A 24,452-nucleotide genomic window follows, 5' to 3' on the forward strand; every position below is an offset into this window, starting at 1 on the left:
AAGCACCACAGTAGTAGAAATTGCTCTACCTAGTGAGTCCGCGTTGTGCAAACCACACCGAATGGCGAACTTAGCCGCATCTTTACCCTCAAAAAAGTGCCAATGCTGCGAGTATTAGTAAATCCATCTATTTGTCTTCCTCACACACGAATAGAACACTATGTGAGCAGTATCTGGTTTTTATGAATCAATCTTTAATTGAGTCCTTCGATAGCGGAGTTAAATTTCACAATCATCATGGCTTCCTTTCGTGAAAGTTTAGCCTCCAAATCTCCGTCTCTTAAGTCCTGGTCCACTTTAGCAATAACTGTCCATCGCAGTTCATTATCTTCATGGTTTTTTATTTGCCAGTGGTTCAGTGGTTCACAGGAGCATTGGGAACCTTTCGTTTAATTCTTGATCTATGTTGCTGAATTCTTATACGAATCTCTTGATTCGTTTTGCCGATGTATAGCAAATTGCATGGACACTTGATCCCATATATCACGAATCGTGATTTGCAATTTGTGAAGGTTTCGTGTTTCCACGTTATTTCGTTATGTTTAAAGGTGGACCCTTCTTCAGTTGAATCACAACAATTGTGGTGCCCCTTCACAGGAGGTAGTCCAATCATGGTCCTTAAAGTTGGTTGCACTTTCATTGGCAAAGCTGCTCTCACCAGTCTGTTGGCTATACTTGATTCTTTTCTGAAGGCGAATAAAGGAGGTTTTTTCAGTTCTTCGCATAGATTTTTTACCAAATGCCAGTTGTTATTAACCACCTTTTTCAACATATTGGAATTGGGGCAGTATGTTGTAACTAGTACCATTCGGTCCAATTTTTGTTTGACTTTTTTCTCCAATAAACATTCCTGTGGTTTCCACCATGCTCTTTTTTTGGAACGTCTAAGCAATTTTTTGGGGTATCCGCGTTCGATCAGATTGGTAGTCAGTCTGTCGGCATGTTCCAAGTATTCATCTTTATGCTGGCAGTTTCTGCGAATCCTTAAGTCACAATTATTGCTAAAGTGGACCAGGACTTAAGAGACGGGGATTTGGAGGCTAAACTTTCACGAAAGGAAGCCATGATGATTGTGAAATTTAACTCAGCTATCGAAGGACTCAATGAACTGTCCGAAATATATAAATTATAAACAGTATTGAGATTGCTGTCATGGAGGGCACCTTAAAAATGTTCTCCCGACACCACTTCAAAATGGCAGCTAGTAGACCTACATTACAGCTCACAACCTTGTGAACGAGTCTCCCAACACAAGATGGCGCTCCCGTAATGAAACATTTATGTGAAAAGAAATCGTTATCACCTAACGCTTTTTTGCGAATCAAACACATGGGACAACCCACATCACCAGAATAGAATCCTAAAATCAGTCATGTAGCATACAACAGATTAACACCGGAGGTCAAGAACGGCACGTTACCTATGAACCTTGCTCATTCAAAGATGGCACCCGTGTTAGCAGCCAGAAACCATGTGATGTGGATATAACACGGAACCGCACGCGGAAGAACACAGACTGCCCAGGATTGATGGACCGGATCCTGATTAAGTCAGAAAGCAGAACGAACGAAAGGTGAGCACCTTAGAGATCCCTGAAAGCACGGTCACTATACGTTGAGAAAGATCTGCCAGACACCGTTACGGATAGCGTATTGTTTCCTTCTGGGTATCGCTACAACAGTAATGAGAATGTACCTCTTTGCCTTGCAGGCACATTGTGGGCGCTTCTAAGATCTACCCCCTCCAAAATTCACATTTGGACAACAAGGACAACTAATAGGTAAGATATACAACTCTGTCACTGAAACACTATAGATTAGTGACCACAGTGACTACGATTATCCAATCATTAAACAAAACGTTTGTTCTCTTTCACAGAGTAGAGAGAGGCGAATAGCTACATGAAACCAGTGAGTTACTTTTGGATTCCATATAGGTGGTTTTGGATGTGGCAATATGAGATGAAATGCAAAAATGTATGTTTACCATTCAGGTGGTCCCGCTTCGCGGTTGTTGGTGACTAAAGGAATAAAAACTTGACTGACGATTAGAGAGGTAAGATGCAGAGAGGTGGCTGTTGAGCCATATAACAGTCTTCACTTTGGGGAGAAAACAAACAATTAACAAGTGTCTCCCCTCTCTTTTTTCCATTCACAGTTTATGGTCCTGATGAGAACTCCGTACTAAAGAGAGTTTGAAACGCGTAGACCGTGTTATGTACAGACCTTGTTATGTATAAACCATAAGAATATCAAATGATACCTGTATTATATTGATTCGTTCTTGAAATTACATTCTATGGTTTCTCAAAATTTGTATATAATTTGTATAAAAATATTTTTGATACTGGAGTGTTAGGAGCGTGAGTGTGTGTGGAGTATGTCAGACAAAGATCTTTAGTGATAGTGTGCATAAATGATATGAAGGGGATGTGGTATAATAGTGATTAAGAATATGTTTGTTTATGTTATGTTTTTTTGAAATGTTTCTTTGAAATATGTGAAATTCGCAAAAAGTAAATGAAAAAATGGCAATTTGAAATAAAATAGAAATCAAAAAGATTGATTCATAAAAACCAGATACTGCTCACATAGTGTTCTATTTGTGTGTGAGGAAGACAAATGGATAGATTTACTAATACTAGCAGCATTGGCACTTTTTTGTAGTATACATAAGGCAGGGTTTGGCCTTGCTGCTTGGGAGCCCATACCCAGTGGTGTTTAGTCGCATCTTTACCCTCGGCAACAGCTTGAGACAGCACAGCTTGGGTCTCTTCAGTAAACTGAGGCAACACCTGTGCAGCTGTATTCTACACCGCGTGGGAATAGCGGCCCAATAGGCATGCGGTGTTCACCGACCGCAGCCCTAAGCTGGCCGAAGAAAACAACCGCTTGCCGAACTGCTCAAACTTCTTAGAGTCCTTATCCGGCGGAGCCGTGGGAAAGGCACTCTGGGACGTCGAAGCTTGGGTGACCAGGCTCTCAGGCGTAGGATGAGTGGTCAGAAAGGCAGGGTCACCCGGCGCGTTCTTATCAACAGGGGCCCCTGTTGCTGGCCGCGACCAAGTGCCCAGTAAGACGTCAGTGAGGGCATCATTAAATGGCAGCAGGGGCTCCGACGAAGTGGACACTGTCTGCAGCACCTCAGTGAGGCGATTAGTCTTTAGGGCCACTGTAGGGAGATAAAAGTGGAGGACCTCAGCAGCCCGACGGAGCACCATGCTGTAAGAAGCGCCATCCTCCATGGTAGGCGGAGGAGAGGCACACCCCGGGACAGAGTAGACATCAAGGCCGCCGGCTTCCTCTAACTCGTCCACTCATTCCTGCTCAGAGTTACACTGACGAGCAAGAGGGTCCTCGGACCCCTCCCAGTCGCCCTCCACCTCAGACGTATGTGGGACAGACTGCGGCGGCAAGGCAGGGACTGGGGAAGGAACAAAAGGCGCCGGGAACTGCACCGGATGGGGCCAAACCAGTGCCGTGTCCCAATGCGGATCCCAGGTAGGGATAAAATTGTCCTGGAACCTGGGCAGGGGAGGACAAATGGCATCCACTGCGGGGAGCCGAGGGTGGCGCCGGAGCCGGCGGCGCAGGATCCTGCGGCGCTGGGGCCGGATCCGCCGGCGGCACTGGCGACCCAACAGGATCGTGACACGAGACCCAAGGGCGCACCGGCGGGAACCCAAGGCCTAAACAAGCGGTCCATGGTAGCAAGAAATTCTGGGACCGGTGCGGGAGTCGCCGATGGACCCGGGTAAGGTGGGTAGGCCGCAGGAGTCCCTGGCTCTGAAGGAGCCGCAGGGGCAGAACCCCTGTCCTCCTCGTTCAAATCCGGGGACCGAGGGGGGGGCGTCGGAGAGCGACAACGCTTCTTCGACTTCTTTTTGTGTCGTCTCTTACCCGAATCCGAGGGTGAAGATTTGGAGCCCGAGGAGCGATTATGGTGGCCGCGCGAGTGTTCTCTGGAGCGGCCCCATGACCATGAAAGGCACTGGGACGAGTGCCGGACCTCAAGCAGCTTCCGGCGCCGGTCCCTCAAGGCCTTCAGGGCCATGGCCAGACAGTCCATACAAGACCGGGAGTCGTGGTCCCTCTCCAGGCAATAGAGACAGACATCGTGTGGATCCGCCACCGGCATATTGCGACGGCAGGCCCCACAAGACTTAAAACCAGGCATCCCTACGTGCACCAGAGTAGACACAACCATACAGAGACAAAAGTCACAAAAAGATAGTCAAAAAGTGACTAAGGTATAAGCTCTAACCGGATCTGAGCTTACTTGCGCTGAAAAAAGAAAGAACTGACATCAGCGCACATGGGTGGCGGCTAAGTAGTCTCTGTGACGTCATCTCTGCGCATACGACGCCAGCGACAGACGTGGAGCCACACAATGCCACCTACTGACGCGCAGACGTACTGCTAGCGAAAACCTTCCGGATCCAGTCTGACACCTAGGGATATTCTAAGGTAAGGAATCTAAAACTAGCGTGTTTCTTTCAGATAGGTCAAGTTAACGCACTGCTCAGACGGGCGCATTATCAAAGGAAGGTTTAGCATGACTACACGATCTAGGCCTCAAGGACCTGTGGCGATGCTTTCATCCCCATAGCCGCGAATACTCTTATTACTCCAATGCACACAAAACATACGCTAGACTAGACTACCTGTTGGCAACTGCACCCATAGACGCATTAAAAACGGAGGTGAGGATAGGGGTAGACTCCCTTTCCGATCACGCACCCGTTACTGTAACCCTCACTCTTCCTCCCATGCAACGGCCCCCCCCCCGAATGTGGCACCTCTGAGACACCCTCTTGCACCGCACCGCAGTCATAGAACAGGTACAGCGCTCCATCAAAGACTACCTCTCCCACAACGCCAATGACGACACCACTCTTGTCACGCAGTGGGCAGCGCTGAAGGCAGTGATACGAGGGCAGCTGATAGCCATTTCGGAGGCGGAAAATGCAGAGTGTAGATGCAAGAGAGATGATCTCACCCAAAAAACCAAAGAGTTTCAACAGATGCATCAACGGACAGGGACACCACGGGTCTGGCGCCAGCTGAAAGACATGTGGAAACAACTTGCGGCGTTAGATCAAGACAGGGCAGAGTTTGCAGCCCTCCGACTGTGACACACGTACTACACTGGAGGGGACAGATGCGGCCGCCTCCTCGTCCATAAACTGCGCAAGTCTCGGCAGAAACAGGGGGTCCGGGAGATTCAACGGGATGATGGTGGGCAAGTCTTTGAGGACTCAGAGATCGCGGAAACATTTCAGGATTTCTACGCCAACTCACCATTATCCAGCACAGACGGCGCTGCCTTTCACAACTCCGTCGATCTACCATTGTTGACTAAGGCCCAGGCTGACCATTTAGACAGGGACATTAGATTAGAAGAAGTTATTGCGGCCATCTCACGCCTTAAACCTGCCAAAGCCCCTGGGCCAGACGGCTTCCCTGTCATATTTTATAAGACATTTTGCACTTTAGTCGCCCCGATTCTCACTAAATTTTTCAACTCCTTCACTGAACCCGAAGAGATCCCAGGGGAAATGCTCGAAGCCTCCATAGTAGTTATCCCAAGACCAAATGCGGAGCCTATTGCCCTATATCCCTCCTCAACATAGACCTCAAACTGTATACTGGGATACTAGCAGCACGTCTCTCGCCTCATACGCCCGGTCTAATTGATCCAGACCAAGCAGGCTTTAGCCTTCAACGCCAAACCAACGATAATACCAAACAGGCCCTTCACCTTATTGGGAGAGCCTCACGAACACAGGGGAAATATATGATGCTTACTATCGCGCCGAGAAGGCATTCAACCGGGTCCATTGGCCATACTTGGAATAGGTTCTCAAGCGAGCGGGGATAGGGGAGAGGTTTTGCACATATATCTTGAACTGCTATAAGTTCCCAACGGCCACAGTTAGAGTTAATGTCCACAAGCCTTCCAGATTCCCCATAGACAGATTAACAAAACAGGGGAGCCCATTGTTGCCCCTTGTATTTGCGTTTTATATGGAGCCTCTAGCCCACCATACCCCAGTGATCACGGGATTAAATTCTAGCCCACCATACCCCAGCGATCACGGGATTAAATACGGAGGCTACACTCATATTATCAGTCTGTATGCTGACGACGTCCTAATCTCATTGTCGAACCCCATCCTCTCACTGCCAGTGTGCCTTGCAGAATTAGAGACTTTCGCACGAGCCTCGAGGTTTAAGGTGAATATGGATAAATCAATAGCGCTTGATCTCTCCCTAACGCCCCACACCCGCACACAGCCTCAGGGCCTCCATCCCCTTCAATGGGCAGCAGACACGATCCCATATCTAGGGATTAAATTAGCTCCCTCCTTACCGGACACAGTAACCGCTAACTACATGACTAAGGCAGATAGTTCGCAAAGAGTTGAACCAATGGAAACACTACCCTCTCTCCTGGCTCGGTAAAATAGTCGTGGTCAAAATGACCATCTTAGTGTGGAGAAGTGTGGCTCAATGGTTAGAGCGGCAGACCTTGATGCAGAGCGCTGGCCAGGGACCAGGGTTCGATTCCCGCCTAGGCGGGATCGGGCTTAAATTCCTCTGACTGGATATTCTCGCCTCAGTGCCGAATCTAAGCATGGGCCCCACACTGCAACTCTGGGCAATAGCTTGCTTAGTCTCCACAACGGCCCCCGATACACAAGGGATGCCTGGTTTCACCATGGGATGCCCAGGAGTGGACACCTCACAAGGAAAAGCCAGGAGGGGTTCCCTTGTGGTAGGAGTACACGCGCCGGGATGCTTACAGGTTACTGTTTGCGCTATACAAATACAACACATTTACATTTACACCTCAGATCTTATACTTGTTTCAGACCCTACCTCTCTGGCCTCCAAAGGGGTGGATACAACAGATCCAATCAGACCAAGCACAATTTATATCGAATGGCCATAAGCTCCGGCTGAAGCAGACACTTGCGATGCTTCTACCGGAAGGGGAGGCCTCTGTATCCCCGATCTCCTCCTCTATTACCAAGCAGCCCAACTGCACCACCTAGTTGAGTGAAACCGGTTGGAGTCAGAGAAACACTGGCTGTTCCAGGAACAGCCAGCTGCCGCCAGACCATTACAAGAAATCACCTTACTCAGGAAGAGACAGACACCACCCAACTTATATGCGACCCACATCACACAAGCTGTCCTTGAATCGTGGGATCACACCAACATCAAACACAATCTCACTACTTTTCTCCGTTGCTGGATAACCCCGATTTCCAACCTGGCATGGACGCAGCTGCCTTCATGCGATGGAGATCATCAGGGTGCCGCTCTCTAGGCCACCTATTCGATGTGGATGGGATAATATCATTCCAACAACTCAAACTAGATTATGAGCCACCCGAAAATGAAAGGCTCCGATACCTCCAGATTAGACACTGGGCACTACACATCCAGGTAAACCAGCGGCTCGTAGACACCTTTCCACCTATGAGAAGTGGCTCATCACGCGCACATCGGATAAAAAACATATTTCAGATTTGAATAAAATGCTACTGACCAGAAACGCACATATATATAATGCCGGATGAACGAGATGGGAAAGAGAACTCGGTAGAACACTAAGTCATAAGGAGTGGGAGGAGGTGTACTATAGGGCTCGCCACCCAGCATATCATATGGGGCTCACTGAGACCTTCACCAAACTAGTTACATATTGGTATTATACTCCGGAGCGTCTTCATGCAATAGATCCTACTCAGGGGTGAATTGTTGGCGGGGATGCGGGAGTGTGGGCACTCTGGTACACTTGCTGTGGGAATGCACACACCTTCAGACATATTGGAATCAGGTTCTGGAGGAAGTAGGCAAGCACTTAGACACGGAAATACTGCACTTCCCAGTGTATGTCCTTCTGGGCTCCCGAATCCTTTCACCTATCGGCTCTGCTCCCGCAGAGGCCGGTTAATAGCAATAGCGCTGGGCTCTGCTTACGCATTGGCACTCCCCACAAGTACCTACCTTCACAGGTTGGTTATATCGTTGTGGCATGTCCTAGGAATGGAGAAACCGGCGTTGACAATAGCAGGGAGGGGGTCCATGTTTAATGAGCTCTGCCAACCATTTTTGTCCCTTCTTTCCACTGAATTTATGGAAACCACCTGCCCCAGGTATCTCCGCTTGCTATGGCTCTCTGACACGCAGCCGACAGGGAAGTAGGACACCTGCTCAACTAGCACGATCCAGGCGTAATATAGACAGTTTGTTTGGGGGACAAGGAACGGGTTGGGGGGAGGGGGGGGTTCTATGATTTGTTCTGTTATGTTTCATGTTGTTTTAATATGTTCTCAATAGGGCCAGCTCGCTTAACTGAGACATATGTCAAATAGGTACCTACAATAAGATGCAGCTCTGATTTAGCCGAACATATTGAAAGTTGGAAAATTTCAATAAAAAGATTTAAACCATAAAAATTGAATTACAAATATATTTAATATTATACATTTTAAGAACATTTAAACATATTATAATGTTACATACACATCGCAAATACCTACAAATATTATATTAAATAAAATATAAAAATATTGTTCAAACAAATATTTTTAGTTAGAAATTATTTATAAACAAAAATATTATTAGATGCATTGAGGTTATTTACATCCTACCCTATAACACCACATAATTCACAACCCACATCTAAATAAAATGTACTTCCATAATTAACATAGTTAATTATCAATTAAGCAAATATTAATTAAAAAACTAATTAAAACACAAACATTAATTAACTTTCCACCCTTTAGACCTATAAACCCCACAACCTGCACTTAAAAATAATTACAATTTCTATATTTGATTTTCAATTAAATAATTAATATTAATTTAAAAACCAATTATTAATGAATTAAAAATAAATTTCTTCCCACCCTTTAACCCTATAAACCCTACAACCCGCACCTAAAATTAAACAATTTCCATATTTAATTTTCAATTAATTAATGAATAACAATTAACAACGAATTATTAATTATTTAAAAATAAATTACTTTCCGTCCTTTACCCCTATAAACTCCACTACCCACACCTGAAATGAATTACACAATTTCAATATTTAATTTTCAATCAATTAATTAATATTAATTAACAACTAATTTTTAATTATTTAAAAATAAATTACTTTCCGTCCTTTACCCCAATAAACCCCACAACCCGCACCTACAATTAATTACACAATTTCCATATTTAATTTTGAATTAATTAATATTAGTTAACAACAAATTAATAATCAATTAAAAATAAATGAACACTAAAAAACGTAAATATTAATATAAAATATAAAAATATAATTAATTCATAAATAAAATACTTCCCACCCTATTCCCCTATAAACCTACAACCTGCTACAGAACTAAAAAACGCAAAATGTAATTAAAACAAAATTGATAACTACAAAAAATGTAACACATATATTAAAAAACATAAACAATACTTATACAAAAAATACATCGCATACATTTAGAATATATACTACACTAATTTAAAACATCGATTTTTTAAACAAATATATTTTTGCAAACAATATTATTGACTTATATATTTTTTAAAACAATATTTTCTACCTTCAAATCAATATTCTTTACCACGATATTTTTGCTGTCGATATTTCTCCGTGACAATATTTATGACACGATATTTCTGTAGTTCGAAATTTCCAACTCAATATTTTGTCTGACGTGCTATGGAAGAAAGTGTTTCCTTCGCATCGGGAACCCAGCCTTTCTCACACAACATTTGATGCCAGCGAGTTTGGTGGTACAGGTGCCCACCAGCAAAGTCAATCTCAACGCTTCCCTACCACTGCGCCTGATCATGAGTCTAAACAGATAGAGACATTTAGCAAACTTATTTTCTCCTCTACAAGCCTCTTTTCTCAGATTTGCAAATTCAACAGTAGTTCTGTTGTATATAGCATCAACCTATGAAACCCTTGTGACCTGAGGGATAGCTTTGCTATCAGACATTGGATAATGTGGATCTCTGTAAATGCTAATCACCCAAGAGGGTATTCAGGCGTTGTGCTGCGGAGTCAATCGAAGAGCCAGCTCATGAGTCCCTTTCTGAAGTGTGTCAGTGAGGGTGAAGTACGAAGGTGGAGGGAAGGGTGTTCCAGGACTCGGCGGCGAGTAGGGAGAAGGAGGACCTCCTGGTGCGGCAGCAGCAAATGCCTGGTACCTAACTAAGCGAGGGCGAGGTGAGCGGAGGTTCCTGGGAGGTAGGTGGAAGTTCAGGCGGTCGTTCATATAGGTAGGACCTTGGTCATGGAAGGCTTGATAGGCGTGGGTCAGGAGCTTGAATTGGCATTTTTTTCTGGACAGGGAGCCAGTGGAGGTCTTTTAAGTGCTGAGTGATGTGTGTCTTCTTTGGCAGGTTGAGGATCAGTTAGGCTGCTGCGTTCTGGATCGTCTGGAGTCTCCTCATAAGTTAAGTAGCATAGTATATGCAGGCATGAGCAACGTTAATGGCCACCAGTTCAACTGTGCATCAGTCTCCCTCAAGAGAGCAGGCATTCCTTGAAGCCCTCATCCATCGTAAGCGTATATTTAAGTTTATGACACTGCTTGATCTGATAAAGTATCACGGATAGGGGGCATAGTAGTATGACAGCGGTTGTGGCTTCACACACAAATCATAGCAGGCCACACAGTGGAAGATGCAAGATAGACATACAGTCACACAAACCAGAGGGACACCATTCTTTTGTTCGACACAATTCAACAACAGAATTGCCTGCGCAAATGTCTTTTCGATGCAGCAGAGCAGGTGCACTCTGTATACAAGGGCATGCTACCAGTTGCTCATGTGAGGCAAAAACACCCGCCCTATAGACAGGGCAGCTAGGCATTTGTGGAAGTGCCAGTTTACCTCCACACTACGAAAAATGCGCTAAGACTGTAAAAAGGCGGAAAGACTATGGCGTCGCAAATACGACCCAGCTGAGAAAATAAAGTACAGTGATGCCATAAAACAGTACCACAAACATATTTCGGAAGCTAAAAAAGAATATCTTGAGCACAGAATAGATCAGGCGGATAACATGAGTAGGGAACATTTTAGAATTGTTTAGGAGTTTGTTGATCCTGCCGCAGGTGCCCTTTCACACTCTCATACTGAAGGGTGGATTAGAGAGCTTGCTGACTTTTTTGTCACGAAATTAAGACTATTCAAGACTCCTTCCCCCCCCCCCCCGTGGATCCTTCCATGGCAATGGACGCCTCAGCTGGTAAATGGAGGCCTGTACCATCCTTAGGGGCAGAGCCTGGGCCCACACTATCGGTCTTTCCACAGATGTCCTGTGCAACATCGCTTGAGCTACTGTCCCGACTTCAATCTGGCTCACCCCTGGATGTATGTCCAGCAAAGTGCTTGGGCAGAGTGCCATCGGCAGTAAACAGCTTGCTGAACCCCCTGCTCAATCTGTCTTTGAGCTCCGGAGTGGTGCCTCGGGAATGGAAACACGCATTGATTCTGCCGCTGATCAAAAAACCTCTGTCAGATCCCTTGTTGCAGGCTAACTATAGACGGATCTCCCTCCTCCCTGCTCTGGCGAAGGTGGTTGAGAAACATGTTCAGCATACACTTACCAACTTTATTGAGAGTAACAACATTCTCCATGATTCTCAATCTGGTTTCCGTGCTAATTATAGCACGGAGACAGCCCTCGTGGAGGTGACCGAAGCCATCAGGGAGACGCTAGATCATGGGGGAAAGGCTATGTTAGTCATGCTGGACCTGTCGGCGGCTTTCGACACCGTCCCACATGCAGGTCTCCTTTCAAGACTCTGGGAGATCGGACTGCGTGGGACGGTGTTGGACTGGTTTCAATCCTTCCTATCGGGCCGTCGACAGGTGATCTGGGCTCCACCGTTCTCCGCTGAAATGCCATCGCTGGAGGTAGGGGTTCCTCAAGGGTCCATTCTGAGCCCCACCCTCTTTAATATCTATATGGCCCCTCTGGCGATGGTAGCGGAGGCTTATGGGGCCCAGGTCATTTCCTACGCTGATGACACCCAGCTCCTGTTTACTTGCAGGAAAGGAGAGGTTTTTGACGGCGACAGGATCAAAGACTGTCTGAGTGCGGTCTTTGCGTGGTTTCAGCGGCACAGCCTGAAATGCAACTCGGATAAGTCTGAGTTGCTTTTCTTTGGCTGTGCCCCTGATCCCGGCAGGAAGTCGTGGTGGCCCCAGGACATGTTCCCTCCGGAGAAGACGTCCTCCCAAGTGAAAAATCTTGGAGTTGTGTTTGATGACGACCTTTCTTTTCGACCCCATATTATGGGGCTATCAGGGAAATGTTTCGGCATCCTCAAGATGCTCAGAAAATTACTTCCACTGCTTTCCCTGCAGTATCGAAAGACTGTTGTCCAGGCGCTAGTAGGGTCTCGGTTAGACTACGCTAAAGCGCTATATGCAGGTCTGCCCAAGTACCTACTGGCTAGACTGCAAATTGTTCAAAACTCAGCGGCCAGAGCCATATTTGGCCTGCCAAGGAGAGCCAGTGCCTCATTGCTTCTAAATAGGTTGCATTGGCTACCTATTTCTAGAAGAATCATGTTTAAAATCCTCACGCTGGCGTTCAAAGCCCTTCACTCTGTTGGTCCTAATTACATCAGAAAGCGTGCCGCTTTCTATGTGCCGCGGAGGATGTTGCGGTCAGCCGATTTGGCTAAAATGGAGGTGCCGGCTGTCAAACGCGTTCGGATGGGAGGACGGTCTTTCCAATATGTGGCGGCTCGCCATTGGAATGAGCTCCCTCTCTCCCTTCACAAAGCCAACAGCCTCCTAGCTTTCAGGAAGGAGCTTAAGACCACGCTCTTCTCCGTGTAATCCTGAGACTGTAGCGTTTTTTTAGCCTTTGTGTTTCTGGGTTTTCAGGCCTCTTTTCCAAGCGCCGGGACACCCCCTGGGGTAGTCGTGCGCTCTAAAAGAATGGTGTAACATAACATAACATAACATAACATAACATCTAACTAGTGGGTTGCGGTGCAATAAGCTGGGGGGAACATGGGGTCAGAGCACAATTTGGCTACACTGATTGAAGAATGATTGATTAGGCATTCCCACTGATCAAGAAAGGGCAGTTATTCGTACATGTTGTTCCCCCTCTTATACGTCAGGTACACGAGGACACCCGTGCTTAATGTCACATATCCCATGGCAGGATAGTCACCAAGGGGGGGAGGGGGCCAGGCCATTGGCATGCCTTGCCATGACAGTGATAACCACTCACACTAACTGGAGCCTCTAGGGAGGATAAATGTTGGAAACACAGACTGGATGCGCTGGTGCACAACCCCTCACCAAAGCTGCCAGGTGTCTGAGGGACGGGCAAGGGCATTAAAGGGCTGTAGTTTGTAACAAGGCATTTGCAGGGATGTAGAAGGGTCCCAGCGGATCCACCAAAGGGACTGCAGCGAAACATGTGACACAGAATCTTGTAGTCCGACACCATTACTGGTGTAAGTGTCAAGGGAGAAGTGTGGCTCAATGGTTAGAGCAGCAGACCCTGATGCAGAAGTCTAGCCCGGGACCAGGGTTCAATTCCCCGCCTAGGCGGGTCTTGGGTTCAAAATTCCACGGACCTGATAATTTCTCGCCTCGGTGCCTATTCCAATCATGGAGTCCCACTCTGCAACTCTGGGCAATAGCTTGCTTAATCTCCACAACGGCCCCCACAACGCTAAGGATGCCTGGCCTCCACCTTGGGGGTGCCCAGGAGTGGACGCCTCACAGGGAAAGCCAGGATGGGTTCCACAGCGGTATTCGTACAAGCGCCTTGAGACCCTTGAGGGTGAGTGGTGTGCTATACAAGTATCAATTTACAATTTACAAGGGTCACAGGTGGATAGCAGGGACTGGGCATCTAAAACGGATTGAAGGTTCAGCAAGCAGGGTGGGCTGTGTAGGTTTTGACTCCACGAAAGGGTGCAGTGTCTAATAACGGGCACCATACACATATTCCCTCAAACCTGTTTGCCACATTTACTATGTTTCACAGGGAGCAATCGAAAAGAAATGCACCCTAGAAGAAGACCATGAAGAGCACAATGTGCAAATTAGCAACCAGTTGGGGACAGGTGAACTTTAGTGGTCTGAAATCACCCCCGGCTCCTGTGGCATGGGCTCGGTTGGGGGAGGTGATGGAGCCTGCGCGCAGGAGGGTCATCTGCGCTATGCGTAAATTCACTAAGCAGAGGGGATTTGGCTGCATTAGACATGGGTTGCTACATGCCAAATCCACAGGGTGTTTCGAGGACGATGGAGTACATCTGTCCAGAATAGGTATGGACCTGTTCTTGCTAGATCTGGGAGAGGACCTAGAAATAGCAGGATGTAAGTAGGAATGCCTGCCTTGGTGGGAGGCCCTGGCTGCGATGGTCGCCACACCCAGGGCTGTGGCGGAGTTACAGGGCAATCCAGCGGCGGAAAGGTACTCAGGGGTACCCTCTTCAGGAGCGCAAAGGGTGCTGAGGCCTAATATCCCCAGGAAGTCTTTGCGGTGGACCCTGAGGTGCGACTGCGCCCCGTCTGTCCTACGGGCGGTTGGAAACCTGTACAACCGGGGGGTCTCTTGAATGCTCCGCCCCTCGTAGGGGGAGGCGTGAGTAATGGGGTAGACGGACGGTTCACCAGAAGTGGGAGGGGGTATCCCCTCACCATAACCGCTATGCACTGATTGGCTAAGGCCACGATGCAAGTTGGCCCATCAGGTGGTAGGCCGCGAGGGGTGGCTTGCCTGTGGATCGCCTGTAAGATAACCCACCTTCTTGGCATATTTGGTATGCTAATACACCTGCAGCAATTTTCTCCACGAAAACAGTTGTCGCGTCTGTTTATTCATTGGGTATGATGCTGAATGAGGAGTGATGAGTGTTGCCGATATTGGCACTATGGTGTGGTGCTCCAAGGGAGGCAGCTTTGCATGGTGGCCCAGCATGGCTTACTGTGCTCTTCTCTGGATGCACCCTTACCAGGGCCGGCGGTCGGATGTTGGTCCTCTCTCCCGCTTTCAGCCCCTGGCGCCTCGCCACCAGTGGTCCGCTGTTGATGTTCTCTTCGTCTTGAACGTGGCCCCTCAGGTGTCTGATGTCCTCTGTGCCTTCATGGGCCTCTTGGCTCCGAATTTGCTCTTTCCAAGTCATGCAGCTGGTGAGTCCTTCGACTATGGCGCTTCAGGGCTTTCTATGCCCACTCTGCTTCAACCGACCTCCTGGCTCCGGATCGCCTCCTCCCGGGTCGCAGCGGTGATGAAGCCAGTAAGTCCAAGACGGTGGCGTGCTATTTCTTTGTCCTGTCTTCTCTTCGCTATGCCGCGCGGGCCCGCAGACAAGTGGTATACAAGGCTAGCAGCTTGACGCCTTTCTTTCCAGTTTTGCCACCGTTTTCTTTGCCCCCCCCCCTTTTGGCCACATTGGAGGGGTGGGGGTGCCATTTCTAGCCCTTTTGTCCCTTGTGGGACACACCTCCATTCCGGGACCTTGGTGCTGTTCAACGCACCGGCCCCTCAGGACCCTTTGGGTGCAGGCCTCGACTCATACAGCCTGTAGTTGGTATAAGGCCACTCACTTTGACTCCAATTATTTTAAGCATTAAATGAAAGTAGGTATTGTAGTGAGGTACCCGGACTCCTCCATGGTAGCTCACTGCCCCAGATGTACAGGTTCTACAGAGGCTATATAATAAAGGTGCTGTAGAATGCTCGGGCCTTCACCCATACGGTCATACTGTGTGGCTCATTTTTTTCAGTACGCGATTGTGGTGCGACACAGGTAGGGGTGTGACCCTTTCACCCCTGCACGCGTGCTCCTAGAGCCGTCTGCATGAAGCAGGTAGCGGTGCTCGCTCAACCTCTCCGCTGTCAAGCGCTGATAATTACACAACTCCCACCTTTACCCAAAGTTCGGTAGTTGCGTTGTGACAAGCACCCTGTAACCCTCTGCGCCATGTGGAAAGCAGAAGACTGTCGGTGCTCCAGAGGCACCATTCCAGGTGTGCCGGCCGTCGGCGCTGACAACAGCACGCCTCAGTAAAAACCTGCCCAGTGTATTGCGGCCATGCCCTGATTGACATGGCAGGCCTCGCGAGGCCCAAACGCCTCAATCGCCCAGTGTCCCTTTTACTGCTGTGCGCAGACAGTAAACATTGGTGCGGAGGTTGTACAACTATTTCAATGCCAATGGACACTGATGGAGCAGTCAAACACTCCCTGTTGCTGCACTACGCAAGGGAAGAAATCTATAATTTATTTGAACACCTCCCCGACACTGGCACAGCGAACAATGATGATGAAGGGGTCAGGGCCCTCAAAGCGCATTCTGACTTGCAACTAAATCCTGATTTAGAATGATTTTAACTCCGCCAAGCTCGCCTGTGTGAGTGCACAGAAGTTTTTTATGCATGCCTCAGCTAATTAGCCAGTACGTGCACGGCGGATGACCAGCTGAAAGAGATAAGAGTGCAGATCATCAAAGGGTGCCGGAATAAGACACTTCGAGGCCTAATCCAGAGACAACGCACATTAGCCTAGTTAATATCTTAATGATGGCCAGATCTCATGCCCTTTCTGCGACTAGGGCCACCGAAATGGACACTGCAATAACTCAAGACTCCAGAAAAGGCTCCCAACATGAAGCTAGAACATGCTGATGCAGTGTACATGAAAGGGAAGACAACCAGGCCCAGAGTGCCAGCTCTCCCGCTGATATGTACCTATTGCAAATACTGTGGCTGTGATGAACACCCCCGCAGAGGCCTGTCCAGCCCAAGGATGATCTTGTTCAAACTGCAGTAAGATCAACCACTTCATTAAGGTGTGTCGAGGTGATCAAAAGGGAAGAGGTCCCCACGGGAGAAGGATCCCAACAAGGGCTGTATGGCAGCTGCCGCTAACTGACCGAGAGCCTCAAGGAGCCTGCAGACACCCGCAGCGGAGCAGGCACTGGCTAGAAGACTTGCCGTCGAAGGACGAAGAGGATGCCTTCCTCATCTTATTCACTTGAGATCTGAGAGACATAGGCGGCCACAACCCATATGTATAGTAAAGATTGCTAGATCAGAGGTCAAGACCCTCATCGACATAATGGCATCAGAAAATGTGATGGGCATTCAGCAATATCGATGTCTCTAACTGAAGCCTACATTATCCCCGTCCCACACCAAAATATTCACATATGGAGGTCAGTCCCAGCTGCTCCTCAAAGAACCCATGACAGTATGCGACAATCTAATGATCAAGAGATCCTGAAAACGTTCCATATGTTTGACAGGAAAGCTGACACCTTACTAGGAAGTCACACAGAGGGGGATTTAGAGGTAGTGTCATTCGTCTGAAACATCAAAGCCTACCAAGTCGACGAACTGTTAAGCCAATTCCTCAAACTATTCAGTGGCCCGGGATGTCTGTACGTCCCACCGGTCAAACTACACATCAATAAGTCAGGCAAGCCTGTAACCCTGGGCCACCTGAGGCTACTAGTGGAGCAAGAATTGGACAAGCTCGAAAGCCTAGGAGTAATCGAAAAAGTATCCAGACCAATGCCCTGGGTGTCTCCTATGGTTGTAGCTGCAAAGAGAAAACAGCCTGGCAAAATGTGTTTGTGCATAGATATGCACCTCCCGAATAAGGCCATATAACTGGAACGCCACATCACGCCCACAATGGACAATATTTTTGCTGATCTAAACGGAAAGGTTCTCAAAATTTGATCTCAATGAAGGTTACCACCAACTGCAACTATCTGAGGAAAGCCGGTACATGACGTTTTCCACACACCTTGGATTACACAGAAAAAAATTATTGAATTTGGCATTTCCTCAGCAGCGATAGTGCTCCAGGATGCCATAAGAGAGACACTATTAGGGTTGCAAGGCATCATGAACGTGAGTGACAATATTTTAATCTATTCAGCAACCACAGGGGAACATCACAGGTGCCTGCAAGCCACTCTGAAGTGCTTCTGGGAACAAGGCGTCACCCTTCACAAGGAAAAATGCTCATTCGTCCAAACTTCAATAGACTTCTTTGGATAAGTCTTCACTCAAATAAGTGCAGGTTAACTCCAGGAAACAGCAAGCCATTAAGCAGGCTTCAGCACTGACAAATGCCTTCAGACTTGCCTAGTTTACTAGACAAGGCTACCTATTGTAGACGATTTATCCCTATCTTAGTGACGATCACTGAATCCCTGAGAGCCCCAACAAAGGCGGGTGTCTGTTGGATGTGGGGCACAGGCGAGGAAGAAGCCTTTTTAGAAGGTAAAGCCAGCACTCCTCAGAACTGGGCTGCTTGTCAATGCAAGCACAGTAGGCCCTGGGAGCAGTACTCACCCAAAAATTAGAACCAGGGACATGGGCACCGCTAGCATTTTCCAGAAAAGCACTCATGCCAACTGAAGCCAGGTATGCCCAAAGTGAAAGAGAGATGCCAGTTTTCAAATAAGCATGCAGACATTTTTACCTACACCTCTGTGGGACACCTTTCAGGATAGTCACAGACCATCAGCCACTAGTCCCACTGTTCGTTCTGAGGCACATGTTGCGGGGTAACTTAAGAAAAAGACAAGACTCCTATTGGCAATAATCTGGTGGAGCTGCCAACGCTTCATTACAGTTTGGTGGCAGAAATCTGGCCCAACAAAAAACTCTAGCCCTTTTCCTGCCCTCTTTCTATCAGCGGTACAAAATGGGGTGGTGATGGACCGAGCATCTGAACCAATCAAACACTCACACCCAGTCAACAGATCTGGGTTTAATCCATCACCGTTCTTTAACCCACTCTACCACCCCAGTTCAGACATGGCCATATGCAAATCAGTCTGACCCTGTGCCTCATGGGAACAGTCCAGCCCGAACTGCCAAACCATGCCTTCCCTGGACCGGACTCAAGCTTCCTAGGACCGGTTTCTGGCATTACAGCCAACTTCAGCCAGGCTTGCTTGAATCCAGTGGCAAAGTGAGCAAGGGACTCACGTCTGAGCATACCCTGTCAACTTATGGCGAACAAAGCGGTACAAAAGGGGGTGGTGATGGACGGAGCATCTGAACCAATCAAACACTCACACCCAGTCAACAGATCTGGGTTTAATTCATCACCGTTCTTTAGCCCACTCTGCCACCCCAGTTCAGACATGGCCATATGCAAATCAGTCTGACCCTGTGCCTCATGGGAACAGTCCAGCCCGAACTGCCAAGCCATTCCTTCCCTGGACCGGACTCAAGCTTCCTAGGACCGGTTTCTGGCATTACAGCCGTCTTCAGCCAGGCTTGCTTGAATCCAGTGGCAAAGTGAGCAAGGGACTCACGTCTGAGCATACCCTGACAACTTATGGCGAACAAAGGGTACAAAAGGGGGTGGTGATGGACGGAGCATCTGGACTAATCAAACACTCACACCCAGTCAACTGATCTGGGTTTAATCCATCACCGTTCTTTAGCCCACTCTGCCACCCCAGTTCAGACATGGCCATATGCAAATCAGTCTGGCCCTGTGCCTCATGGGAACAGTCCAGCCCGAACTGCCAAGCCATGCCTTCCCTGGACCAGACTCAAGCTTCCTAGGACCGGTTTCTGGCATTACAGCCGTCTTCAGCCAGGCTTGCTTGAATCCAGTGGCAAAGTGAGCAAGGGACTCACGTCTGAGCATACCCTGCCAACTTATGGCGAACAAAGCGGTACAAAAGGGGGTGGTGATGGACGGAGCATCTGAACCAATCAAACACTCACACCCAGTCAACAGATCTGGGTTTAATCCATCACCGTTCTTTAGCCTACTCTGCCACCCCAGTTCTGACATGGCCATATGCAAATCAGTCTGGCCCTGTGCCTTATGGGAACAGTCCAGCCTGAACTGCCAAGCCATGCCTTCCCTGGACCGGAATCAAGCTTCCTAGGACCGGTTTCTGGCATAACAGCCGTCTTCAGCTTGGCTTGCTTGAATCCAGTGGCAAAGTGAGCAAGGGACTCACGTCTGTGCATACCCTGCCAACTTATGGCGAACAAAGCGGTAAAAAAGGAGGTGGTGATGGACGGAGCATCTGAACCAATCAAACACTCACACCCAGTCAACAGATCTGGGTTTAATCCATCACCGTTCTTTAGCCCACTCTGCCACCCCAGTTCAGACATGGCCATATGCAAATCAGTCTGACCCTGTGCCTCATGGGAACACCCTCTCCACCTTCCAGACTCTATTGGTGGCATGTTGGGGTGAAGGTCTGCTTCCTCTTCTTTCCCTCCCTCACGAGGGCCCGCAACCATCAAAAGGCAGAGGACTGCAAGGGGGAATACTCCCACACTACCGCGCTGTGATGAGCTGGGAGGGATCGGAGACACCATTCCCTTCCGCGTAAACCCGGGCCTTGGGCCGAACCAGCGAAAACGACAATGTCGAGCACAAATGGCCCCAAAGTCTCCCAACAAAGCAAACTGGACAGGTATATTCTTCCAAAAGCGGCGCGTCCCTGATCAACAGCAATCCATGGATAAATCGATGGGGGGTGCTGAAGGGGACCTCCCTGAACTCACTCTCAAAGACATTATGGAGGCAATCACCGGGGTCAGAACGTCTCTGGAACAGAGAATGGACACAATATCCTCTGAACTTATGCTCATCAGGGCAGACCTCACCAAAAATAGAGAAAAAGTCAAGAGCTTACTACAGCGAGCCTGGTGGGTGATACCACACAGTTGCAAAATGAAATCCAAAAACTGCAGACATTCCAGAAATTGGCAGAAAGCAAACTGGAAGACTATGAAGGGCGCACAAGGCGCAACAACATACGCATTCTTGGGGTGCCGGAAAAATCAGAGGGGCAGGCTACAGACCTCTTTGTGGAGAACCTCATAACTAACCACCTGCAGCCTAAGGGGCTGTCGAGACTCTTTGTAGTTGAGAGAGCCCACAGGGTTCCTGGAGGACGTCCCAAGCCGGGGCTACTCAATTTCCGTGACAGAGACATTATACTACAGGCCGCCAGAGAAGCTCGCCACTTCGATATGACAATGCTGAAATTGCCTTTTTCCCGAATTTCACACAAGCTGTGTAGAAACAGGGGCAAGTCTTCCTTGCTGTTAAAAAGAGACTCAGAGACAAAGGTCTAAAATACGCAATGCTGTTCCCGGCCAGACTCCGAGTGGAGGACGACGGCAAGACCCAGTTCTTTGACTTCCTGGAGACTGCTGCAGAGTGGCTGGATGGGTGGGAGGAGTTGAGGAACACAATTCCTGTTGAGGCAGTGATAAACCCGACTCATACAACGGCCGCTTGGACTGGCTCTGGGGAGCGATGGACACTCTCTCCTTAATGTACTCTGACTGCACCAGCGTATGACGAAGGTATATAGTAGCTATGGCAGATATGGACTTGTTGAGATACCTTGTTAGTAGTAGTAGTAGTAAAAACATTCTTCTATTTCATTACATAAGAAATCATAAAAGCACAAGATCAGAAAAAGGAAGTATAAATACATACATAGGCATAATCAAATATATTGTCATATAAAAAGGGCCAAATACAAGATAAATGTATAAGAGGGTTGACAGCTACTCATAAAATTACAAAAAGGCATTTCATCGAAGAGACCATAGTTAATTTGCAATAATGAGAATTTGCCTAGCATTAGTGCTGGTAAGTTCCAATTCTATTAAGGACTCGGAGGCGAGGATTAAGCCTTCTTTCTTCACATTTTATTATTTTCACAGCAGCAAGAAAGACCAAAAAACTACTTTTCCCATGAACACTTGGGAAACAGGAAAAACAAACATAAGTCCTTTGTCGGTCTTCACCACACTGACAGCTCCCATCATGCTCCACTGCTGCTTCCTCTTCCTCTTTAATCGCGTGAAGCCCAAGTTCCGGCACACTCACGCGTCCTGTTTGGGACCCTCATTCCCTGCAAAAGACCACACCGTCAAAACTGCTCTTCCCTGTCGCATAGCAAGCACCTCAAAACATAACAGTGCAAAGCAACAGTAGCCATGAATGCAAACCACATAAACGCATTACTTACAGTACATACGGGGAGGGTCCGCTTCTTGGAAGCCATTGGGAGGGATAATCCTCGCCTCCGAGTCCTTAATAGAATTGGAACTTACCAGCACTAAGGCTAGGCAAATTCTCATTCTATGTCAGGACCGGAGGCTTCGGATTATGCCAGTTCAAAGCTTGTCGACCACCAGCCGAGCCACTTCTAACACTGGCTTAAAGTAAAACCTCTTAAACGTGGAATCTGAGGACCAATCAGCCGCTCTCATCAGATCTTCTAGCCGAGCACCAAGTGCAAATGCTTTGGAGGCCATAGCTCCCCTCGCTGAATGTGCACCAAACTGTTTGGTGTCAATCCCCGCCTCCTGCATCACCCAACGCACCCATCTGGCGATTGTTGGGGAAGAAACAGCCTTGTACGGTTTCTGTAGGGCAATAAGAAGCTGACGTTCGTTCATGTGGGCGAGTATCTTCGGTCAAATCTTCGTAAGTACGGAGGCACTGCATAACACACAGTTTAGGGAAGTCTGGGAAAGCTGGGCATGAAATAACCCGTGTTAAGGTCTTAGTGCGCCTGCTCACTGTAAAAGTGACCCCCTCAGGGGAAAAAGCTCTGGCCGTGATGTCAGGAGCTCGAACGTCCGAGACTCGCCTGCAGGACACCAGGCACAGCAACATCGCCAACTTAGCCGTGAGCTCTTTACGGGAAAGAAACCTGTTCGCTTGCCAGGACAGAAATAAGTTCAACACTCTATTAACGTCCCACAGGACAGAGTAACGTGGTCAGGTGGCAACGAAAGGCGGATCCCTCTCAAAAGCCTGCACACCAGCGGATGTTCCCCGATCGGGGAACCCTGCACCGGATCATGGACTGCCGAGATTGCGGAACGGAAACAATTTATGGAACGGTAGGCTAGACCCTCTTCCGCCAATCCGGCAAGGAAGTTAAGGACATGCACTACATCTGTCCCCACGGGATCAAAACCCTGTCGCACACACCAACGACGCCATCTATGCCAGGCTGATCGATATCTCTTAGTCGTGCTGACCGCCCAGGCCTTAGAAAGCAGGTCCTCTGCCTTTCCCGAAAGGCCTGGGAGAGACCAGCGACGCCGGAGATCCTCCAAGTCATCAGCCTCAGAGAGCCGTCCTGAACTAGCCGGTGGGGAATCCCGTCCGGATTGAGAAGGATGTGAGAAGAGTGAGGGAGTAGGATTGGAGAATCCCAGGAAAGTTCCAGAAGAACCGGAAACCACACTTGAGATCTCCACCATGGCGTAATCATCACCACCTGCGCCGACTGGCGCCGCAACAACCCTGACACACGCGTTATCATCGAAAACGGGGAAACGCATACCCCTGTTCGCCCGACCAGTCCTGAAGAAAGGCATCCGTCGCCTCCGCAGACGGGTCCAGGCGCCAACTGAAATACCTGGGCAGCTGATGGTCCAGACGTGACGCAAACAGGTCCACTGAGAAGGGACCCCACCTGACCATCAGCTGGGAGAACACTCGAGGATCCAGTTTCCACACGCTGGCATCCAATAGGTGTCGAGAGTGCCAATCGGCCACCTCGTTCTGCCGACCTGGCAGATACTCCGCCGTGACTGACACCTGATGGTCCAGGCAAAAATGCCAAAAAGTCCTTTGCCAGGTCCGCCAACAACTTGGATCTGGTGCCACCCAGGTGATTGATATATCGGACCGCCGCTACATTGTCTATCCGAAGGAGAACACAGGACTGCACTCTGTCCTTGGTCCAACACTTGACCGCGAAGGATCCCGCCAGCAACTCTAAGCAGTTGATATGCATCGATTGCTTGAGGGTGGACCAAGCGCCCCCAGTGGAGAAATCTCCACATCTGGCTCCTCAACCCGAAGGACTGGCGTCGGACTCTATCACGACATCTGGGGCGGAGCCGAAAATCGCACGACCATTCCAGGCCTCCATGTGCGACAGCCACCACTGCATCTCGTCCCTCACCTCCTCCGACAATGGAATCAGCTGAGAGTACGTGAGGCCTTTCCTGAGATGGAAAGCCTTCAGACGCTGCATGGCCCGATAATGAAGAGGGCCCGGAAAGATGGCCTGTATCGAAGACGATAGCAGGCCCACCAGCCGCGCAAGCTGACGCAAGGAGATCATCGGTTTCGCCAGGGTCTGGCGCAACTCGTGCCTGATCTTCGCCATCTTCCTGGCGAAGGTGGAGGACACCGAGTCAATGTTGAACCCGAGAAAAGTCACGCACTGGGAAGGAACCAAAAGGGACTTCTTCTTGTTGATGACTAAGCCCAAACCTTGTAACAGGTCGATCGCAAATTGCAGCTGGGACACCAGCCGTACCTGACACTGATCCATGAACAACATGTCGTCCAAATACACAATCAGTCTGATACCCCGCGCTCTCAAGGCC

General features: G+C 48.5%; 1 protein-coding gene across 1 annotated transcript in view; it reads right to left on the minus strand.

Moving 5' to 3' along the window:
- The window catches only part of LOC147748699 (adenylate kinase isoenzyme 1-like), a 485,769-nt gene that overhangs the window by 249,845 nt on the left and 211,472 nt on the right, over positions 1 to 24,452 (minus strand). The window lies entirely within an intron of this gene.

Source organism: Lissotriton vulgaris, chromosome 1_1 (genome assembly GCF_964263255.1).
Source record: "Lissotriton vulgaris chromosome 1_1, aLisVul1.2, whole genome shotgun sequence".
NCBI classification, from domain to species: Eukaryota; Metazoa; Chordata; class Amphibia; order Caudata; family Salamandridae; genus Lissotriton; species Lissotriton vulgaris.